At 50.4% G+C, this 9,287-nt stretch overlaps 1 pseudogene; it reads left to right on the top strand.

Annotated features, from left to right (window-relative positions):
• The first annotated feature begins 8,273 nt into the window (after positions 1–8,273).
• LOC131822111 (60S ribosomal protein L7-like) lies at positions 8,274–9,073 on the top strand (annotated as a pseudogene).
• Positions 9,074–9,287: the final 214 nt, after the last annotated feature.

The raw sequence follows: 9,287 nt of genomic DNA, 5'->3' as shown, positions 1-9,287 counted from the left end.
AAAAAACGTAACACAAACTGGCAGTCTGTCTGAGTCTCTGCATTTACACTGTCTTAGAGAAATACATTTAAAGAGAGAAAGATGAGTGTCGCACTGTGATGGGTCAATATGCAGGTGATAAGGGATGGGAGTCCCAGTTGCTCACCAGGACCTTTTTATTCCACCTCTTGGAGGCAGGTTTATAGTCTGGGCGGTCTGAAGGCTGTTCTGGGTCTGGCCGGGCTGTCCTGGACTGATCCGGGCTCGGGAGGGCACGTCTCTTGCCGGCCTCCCTGCCCTCGTGTGCACACTGAGGACCACCTCAGCTCCGGGTGCGGTTCCGCCCACCCCATCACCCCGTTATTCTGGGTTCACGGTGTCCCTCTCCCTTTGCTCTTTTTCCTACAACAAAAGTTTCTATTCTCTCCTGAAAGATTCTCTCTTTCAAACCAAGCCTCTAAGGACTGGGAGTTATGGGAAGAATAAAGCCGTTTGTTCGTTCAGGTTCGCAGGGACTAAAAACGTGCTCAGGACAGACGCAGACTCAGAGGCGGGGAGGACGAGAACGAACGGCACAGAGGAAACCAGCTGTCATGGAGCGCACACTCCGGCGTGGACAGGCCCAACGACCCGACAAGACAGACGTGGTAGGGCAGGCGGTAAGCGCCGCTGCCAGGTTACCGAGAGGAACGTGTTGTAGTGTTTGCATATGTTTAATAAAGTATAGCTGCTAATACAAAGAACGGCGTGACTTTAACAGAGAAAAGAAGGATTCTGAGAGTCGGGATAAAGGAGGAAGCCAGGCAGGTGTCTGGAGGGAAAGTGTTCCTCGGGAGGGGAGCCGGCAGGAACCAGAAAGGCAGGAACCCACGGAGGAGAGCGCGGCTGGCTCTGCCTCCTAACGGCAGCCACAGACGTGGGAGAGGCAGCAGGGCTGGATCCCAGTGCGGACGGCGCATTCCCAGGATCCCAGTGTGGACGGCACAGGTCCAGGATCCCAGTGTGGGCGGCGCACGTCCAGGATCCCAGTGTGGGTGGCGCATTCCCAGGATCCCAGTGTGGGTGGCGCATTCCCGGGATCCCAGCGTGGGCGGCGCACGTCGGGGATCCCAGGGTGGGTGGCGCATTCCCGGGATCCCAGCGTGGGCGGCGCACGTCGGGGATCCCAGGGTGGGCGGCGCACATCCCGGATCCCAGGGTGGGCGGCGCACGTCGGGGATCCCAGGGTGGGCGGCGCATTCCCAGGATCCCGGCGTGGGCGGCGCACGTTCCGGATCCCAGGGTGGGCGGCGCACGTCCAGGATCCCAGTGTGGACAGCGCATTTTGTGCTGGCTGGGAAGGGGAAGCCCACGGGGCTCCATCAGGAGCGCTTCCCTGTGCCGGTGCCGCTGGAACAGGTACGTCTCAGGACTGGCACCTGAACACAGTCACTGAGGCCGCACAGTCCCCAGGCTCCTCCTGGAGACCCTGGGAGAGAATCACATTCAAGTTCACGCTGCCTCCTGGGAGAACACTCGCCCACGCAGGCCCCCGCCGTCTCTCTCAGCTACGCGGCCCTCCACGGTCCTGGTGCCCGAGTGCCTCCGCGCAGCCGGAAGCTCCCCACGTCTTACATCTCTTCAGTCCCGGCCACGTCCTGCCTCCTCACGTCTGCCTTTTGCTGGTCTTCTCTGCGACACAAAACTCTGCCTTGACGTGCCTGAGGGGTCGGGGCGTGCTGGGGCGCCGATCCCCATCCGGAGGCCGGCGGACCAGGAGCCTGGACTCCAGCTGCCAGACTCCCTTCGCGCGAACCTCGTGTGGCGGAAGAACGGGAGGGACGAGTGACCCCCGAGCAGAAGGGCCGGGAGCGGCCTGCAGCCGGCCGCGCCTCCCAACCGGACGGCCACGCTCGTGAGCTTCCTCCGCGGGCGACGGAAAGGCCCCGACACGGAGACGGGAGAAGCGGCCGGGCCCGCGAGAGCCGGCGACCCGACCGAGCCCTTCCAGACCGCTGCAGCGGACGCGCCGCCGGACACGGGTGCGGGTGACCGCTGGGACCCGACAGTTCTTGGGACGACGCCCGGCCAGGCCACAGCACCAGGGGCTGCGTATGAGGCGTCCGTGCCTGTGGCCGAGAGGACGAGAGGAAACCGTGCGCCGGCAAAGGTCTCGGGTCTTTCCACCGCCCGTGAGAACAGGGCGAGAGTCAAACACGCGAGGCGGGAGTTTTCACCTGATCTCCACCGTGACCCTGAGGAGCAAGGCCGGACGTTTGCCGGGACCGTTCGGGGTGCTGAGCTGGAGGAGTCGTCCCCGGTGTGATGTGACGCGGGGTGCAGAACCCGCAGAGACCCCCGCGGGCCCGGAACCGTGCTCCCGTCTTCCACGATGTTCCCCGCGTGCGTGAGCGCTCACAGGCCACAGGGAAACTGAGGACCAGAAGGCTGTTTCCGTTGCTCGTTTAAACCAACCCACAAAAGAAGGGACAGGGTGGTATCCAGAATATTCACCGGAATCCGGAAGAAATGATTTCTAGTCCTTGTGAGTTCACTGACTGACCCCGCGACCTTGGGGAGGCAGGGCACAGCACCGAACCCCTCACACGTGTATTTAGGATACCGACACGTGACTTTATCCAGCCCTTGGATCGCTGTCCTCTCGCAGTCATGGTCACCCTGTGCACAACGCAGTCCCGCAGACACGTCCCCGGGCCCTCCGCACTGGGACGCACCTCCAGAGAGCACCAGGGACCCTGCTGCATCTCCCAGTCTCCTTCGGCGACCGACGGTGAAGGATCTGCCTCATCGATGGCCTTCCGGCAGAGCACACGCTCCCTCCTTTCCTGATGGAAGTAGTAGCTGGGTCCGACTGGATCCGTTCCCCAGGTTCAGCTCCAACCAACTCCCACACAGACAGCTCACTGACCCGTTTTGCTGCCTTAACCTCTGTCCCAGGACCACGGTTCCACAGGGACCACAGCCTAAACTGATTAAGGCACCCACATGATCTACTGTTTTTCTGTTGAATTTCACAAACCCAACCTACCACGCTCAGACCGGAGGGCAAATCTGGGAGGAAGGGAACTCTGATTTTATAATTTTCTGCTCAAAGGGTGAAACTAACAATTTTCCAGATTTTACTGATTCTTTCTGGGAAAACCAAACATATTTCAATCACCTGTTTTATTCAGTAGGAAATTCATCCAAATTCCCCATCTTATTAGCTACTGTCTTACCAGTCCTTGCTCAAACAGAGAACATGAATAAACGAGGCACAAGACGACAGGAAAAAATGTGCAAGTTCTTCGAAATGCGTATGACAAGAAGGAGTAAAAGTACAGCCTTACTGGGCTCCAAAGACTTTTCACCGTTTGTTGCATATAAGTACAACTCTGTTTTCATTATTTTATTTTTTTTTTTTTTTGCATGGGTGCTGTTAGAGGAATAGCAATGGAAAATAATTAGCTCTGGTTAAAAAATTCACATGACAAAACTCTGTATTAAAATGTTTCCCTCTTGGGGCGCACCTGGGTGGCTCAGTCTTTAAGCCTCTATCTTTGGCTCAGGTCATGGTCCCAGGGTCCTGGGATCGAGCCCCGCATCAGGCTTCCTGCTCGGTGGGAAGCCTCTCCCACAACCCCTGCTTGTGTTCCCTCTCTCATTGTGTCTCTCTCAAATAAACAAATAAAAATCTGTAAAAATAAATAAATAAATTAGTTCTCTCTTTTCAGCACTGGTATTTAAGAGGCTGATACTTTGTCTTTTTTATTTCTGTTCCTGGCATGCATATCCCTAAACTGTCTGTATACTTTGTATCTAAGATTATATACATACACATAATAGATACACATGAGCTATAAACACCTGACATATATACATCAACTATGCATCTGTGATGGTATATACATAGTTCTATATACAAAATATACCCATCTGTATATGTAAATATGTAACCATCTGAACTAAATCATAAATTGACATGATAATGCTTAAGCCACCATTATGAGTATCAGAACAGAATCAAAATACTGAACAGTTATGAGGCGCTGGTTCGTAGGCTCAGTGAGCCTTTCATCTAGAGTTATTCAATGAGCATCTTTTTTTTTTTTTTTTACAATTAAAAAAAAAAACATTTATGGAGAGAGAGAACATGAGCGGGCAGTGGGGGGAGGCAGAGGAAGAGGGAGAAGCAGATTCCTCGCCGAGCAGAAGCCCGACATGGGGATCCATCCCAGACTCTGGGATCATGACCTGAGCCGAAGGCGGACGCTATGCCTACTAAGCCCGCCCAGACGCCCCTCCCTGAGCATCTATTAAACACCCGTCTTACAGTGAAGCAGCAAGCGATGAAGGGATAGAAGAATCAAGGTTCCTTCTGCTTTAGTTCAAATCATGTGTTAACGAAATCATGGTCCTCCTCCAAGAGCTGAGGCAAACAATTATAGGAAAGGGCTGGACGGGCTTCCGCAACATTTTGTGAAAGCGGATCCGCTGCTACATGGGAAGAGCAAAGTCCCTCTCTGATAAAGCAACTGGAGCCTTGTTCACCCAATTCCTCTCTACTCAAAACCGCCTTCACTGACAATCTGTGTCATGCACACAACATGCTCCCAGGGGTCCCACGGGAATCCTCTCTCCGCGGGCTTCCTTCTTCTCCCGCTCCCACACCGCGGTGTCACACACCTGACTGATTCGTCTTGTCCTTTTCACCTCGTTGCTTGTTCCTTGAAGCAAATCTGCCGAGAGCGTCTACCAGCCCCACCTCCAAGTTTTACACTTCATGCTGATACCATCACATACACAGCCTACTTTTCCCTGTAGGTCTAGAAACGACTAGTAAAAACATCTCCCTACAACACTGTGCATCGGTGTGAGTGTCCCCACAAGCCTGGACGTCAATGAAACTGTTCGACATTCTCTGTCCGCACAGCCTGGATACATAAACGTGACGAGTCTGCGACTGAAGCCCACCACATGGGACCCTACCTCCTCTTCCTTCTTTTACTGTTACTTTTCTCTCTTGTCGTTTTTGCATATTTTTAATAAAGATATTTAATAAAAATATCTTTAAAATGCTAATACTAAGAACGGCGTGACTTGAACGTACACAATCTGATGAGTGTGCTTCGTGCAGAACAACATACATGTTTACTCGTGAAACCATCACCCAGCATGGAAGCTCTCTGCTGTCAAGGAGATGACGACGTCCTCTGAAGAGCAGGTCCTGCTCGCTGGAGAGCAGGCATGTTAGCAACGGAAGAATTCCAGAAAGCTCCAGCCTCTGCAGGCTGAAATGAACAGTCCTGGTCCTGGAGAAGACTCTTCTGAGACCGCAAGATACAGGGACAGCTTACTTCTGCCTCCCTGAACAGGATACACCAACGAAGCAAAGACATCACTTGCCTTCAGCGCTGGAATCAGAGGACCCAGAGCTGTCGGCAGTGGACTCCTCTACGACTCGTCTGAGCTCCTAAAATAGTTCATTCTGACCAGTGGCATCTCTGCACACCCTGCCTCCTCATGGTGACTGGCCCATGCATTTCCATCTGGGACAGTGGCCCTCAACCACTGTGGCGTCCAACGTCGTTTAACACAGTGACATCTAGGGACACCATGTATTAGAAGCCTCAAGCCTGGACATGAATCAGAAAGGGTCTACACTCAGGCGTTAGTCTCAGACAAAGAGCAAAACCTGAACTTGTCCTGCACAAGCAGGTCAGTTGGCCACCGGATCTCTTACCCTATTCTAATCTCAGACCTCTACTTGTCACAAACAGAAAGTGACAAAACAAGGTTTCTGGTGAGTGTCACTGAGGCAGCTGGAAAATACCGCCTTGAGTCAGAGGCTACGGCAGTACGGCAGGCTGCAGTCGGAAGGCATCTCCTGGGGGAATGCGCGTTCAAAGGGAATGCACAGTCAGCCATGTAGGCTGTCCTTCTCATCAAGGTGAAGCATGGCCTCTCTCTGGTTAACCTTTTCACTCCACACACACTCTGTCTGGGCTACACTGCTGTGGGTTGACCACGCCGACCTGTGTCCCTCACAAAACAGCCATAGCCTACTCTCCAAAGTCACACAATCCCCGGACTGTGAAGAGAGGATTCCGATATTCTAGAGACAGACCCTGAAAGGTAACGTGCAGTTGGCTTCGAAGTCATCAACAGGGAGGGGCAGGACGTATGGATGGGAAAACACTGGCCATGAGTCCCCGCGTTTCAAAGCTGAGGGACTGGTGATTTCCTGTAGCTCTTTACTTCCTCCTTAACTTTTGTGTTTAAAATTTTCAGAGTAAAAACTGAAAAACATGCTTTTGACCAGCCCTGTGTATCTCCCATACTCAAACTCACCCAAGTCCTCATGTCTCGGGTTCTCCTATTTGAACGTGGCTTCAATGGTGGTTTCCAATTCTCCTCTCAAGCTCGCGAATCTTTTTAGTTTAAATTCAATTAATCAACATATAATGTACTATTTGTTGCAGGGGTACAAATCTGAGACTCAGCGGTCATATCCAGTGCTCATGATAACACATACCCTCCCCGACGTCCATCACCCAGCTACCCCATCCTGCCACCCCCTCCCTCTGGCAAGACAAAACCAGAGAGGGAGAGAAACCCTAAGTGACTCTTCATCTGAGGAAACAAACTGAAGGTTGCTCAAGCTCTTTATTTCACATTTGCATAGGAAATAAATTCACATTTCACATTCGCGTACCGGTGCTCTACCATGGGTTAGTGACTGTTCTAAGTTCTGGTCTAGAATGAGTAACTCGACGTGACCCCTCCCCTCACACGTGGAGTTGAGCGCGTGCTCACGAACTCACAGGTGCACACGCCAGCAGGCACGTGTGACCAAGAGCCACGGACGCCTGGCTCTCAGTGCTGAAGCCGACAGGTCTGCCATAACTGGGGGTTCCAGGTAACTGTTGTAACTGTCTCATGAGGAAGTAGACAAGCAATTAAATCAATCAGGAAGAGATTCAGAAGCAAGAATCGAAGAAATCAAATAGCCTTGTATGTGAAATGCCAACTCCCACTGAAAAAAGTCTGTCATTCCTATGCACCAATAATGAACAGCAGAAAGAGCAATTGAGAAAAAAATCGCATTGATAACTGCGCCCAAAATAAGATACCTAGGAGTAAACCTCTTCGAAGATGTGACTTACACCCTGAAAACTGTAAAACACTGATGAAAGAACCCGAGGAAGACACAAAGCACTGGACAGATGTTCTATGCTCATGGACTGGAGGAACCAATATTGTTAAAAAGCCCATGCCGCCCAAAGAAATCTACACACTGAATGCAATCCCCATCAAAATACCATCAGCATTTTTCACAGAGCTGGGACACACAATCTTAAAATTTGTAAGGAAGCATAAAAGACCCCGAGTAGACAAAGCAATCTTAAAAAAGAAAAGCAAAGTGGGAAGCTTCACAAATCTGGATTTTAAGCTTTATTACACAGCTATCGTGACCGCAACAGTATGGCACTGGCACAAAACGGACACACGGGCCAGTGGAGCAAATAGAAACCCCGGAAATAAGCCCGCAACTCTACGGTCAATTAATCTTTGACGAAGCAGCAAAGAATATCCAGTGGGAAAAGATAGTCTCTTCAATAAGTGGTGTTCGGAAAACTGGGCAGCCGCATGCAGAAAAATGAAAGTGGACCACTTTTTTTATGCCACACACAAATGGACTGAAGGCCCAAATGTGAAAAGCAGAATCGTAAAAATCCTAGAGGAGAAGACAAGCAGTAACATCTTTGACATTGGCCATAGCAGCTTTTTCTAGAGATGTCTCCTGAGGCAAAGGACACGAAATGAAAACTAAACTCCTGGGACGACATCAAAACAAAAAGCTTCTGCACAACGAGAGAAACCTATGGAATGCGAGAAGACATCGGCAAAGGACATATCTGATGAAGGGTTCGTGTCCTATATAAAGGCCTTATATATAACACGCAAAACCCAAAATGGATAAGTAAAAAATGGGCAGAAGACATGAATACACATTTCTCCAAAGATGACAGATGGCGGACACATGAAAAGATGCTCCACGTCACTCATCATCAGGGAAAACACAACTCCAAACCACAATGAGATTCCACCCACACCTGTCCGGATGGCTAAGATCCAAAACACAAGAAACAGCAAATGTAGGTGAGGATGTGAAGAAAAAAGAGCATTCTTGCACTGTGGGTGGGAAGGCAAACTGGTACCACCACTGTGGAAAACAGCAAAGAGGTTCTTCAGCAGGTTAAAAATAGAAATATCACCCTACAGCTCTTGTTCCGGCTGGAACCAGGAAGGGTGCAGAAGAGAAGAAAAAGAAGGTTCCTGCTGGGCCAGAAACCCTTAAAAACAAGCGAAGGAACTTCGCAGAGCCGAAGGCCAAGCGTCTGAGGAAGAAGTTTGCTCAAAAGATGCTTCGAAAGGCAAGGAGGAAGCTTCTCTATGAAAAAGCTAAGCATCACCACAAGGAATATAGACAGAGATACAGAACTGAGATCTGAACGGCGAGGATGGCAAGAAAAGCCGGCAACTTCTATGCACCTGTGGAACCCAAGTTGGCATTTCTCATCAGGATCAGAGGGATCGATGGTGTGAGGCCAAAGGCTCGGAAGGTGTTGCTTCTTTGCCTTTGTCAAATCGTCAATGGCACCTCTGTTAAGCTCAACAAGGCTTCAGCTAACATGTTAAGGATTGTGGAACCATATACAGCATGGGGCACCCAAACCTGAAGTCAAAGAACAAACTGATCTACAAGCATGGTTATGGCAAAATCAACAAGACGCGAATTGCCCTGACAGATAACACACGGACTGCCCGATCTCTTGGTAAATACGGCATCATCTGCGTGGAGGATCTGATTCACGAAATGTAGACTGTTGGAAAACGTTTCAAAGAGGCAAACGACTTTTGATGGCCCTTCCAATTATCTGCTCCACGAGGGGGAATGAAGAAAAAGACCACTCATTTTGTGGAAGGTGGAGATGCTGGCAACAGAGAAGACCAGATCAACAGGCACAAGAATGTAGTTTGTTTTGCAGACTACGTATTGACAGTGAGGATCCTACCTAATGAAAAGATGACTATGGAAACCAAAGAATGACCCAGGAAATAATGTCATCGTCACATGACAATATGCAGTATTTCAAAACAGCGAATTTAAAAGATGTTTCTTCTGCTTTAATTTTTCATTGTACTAACTTTGTTCAAGTTTCACTCCTTCCTTTTTCACTATTCAAGGCTTACCGCTGTGAGTAGCTGGAGGAGAGATGTTCTCTACGGGAATAATACTGCCTTCCTCTCCCTGACAATCGTGA

The sequence above is a fragment of the Mustela lutreola genome, chromosome X (assembly GCF_030435805.1).
Source record: "Mustela lutreola isolate mMusLut2 chromosome X, mMusLut2.pri, whole genome shotgun sequence".
Taxonomy (NCBI): domain Eukaryota; kingdom Metazoa; phylum Chordata; class Mammalia; order Carnivora; family Mustelidae; genus Mustela; species Mustela lutreola.
Note: the sequence above shows the minus strand (reverse complement) of the source record. Positions and strands in the feature narration are given on the sequence as shown.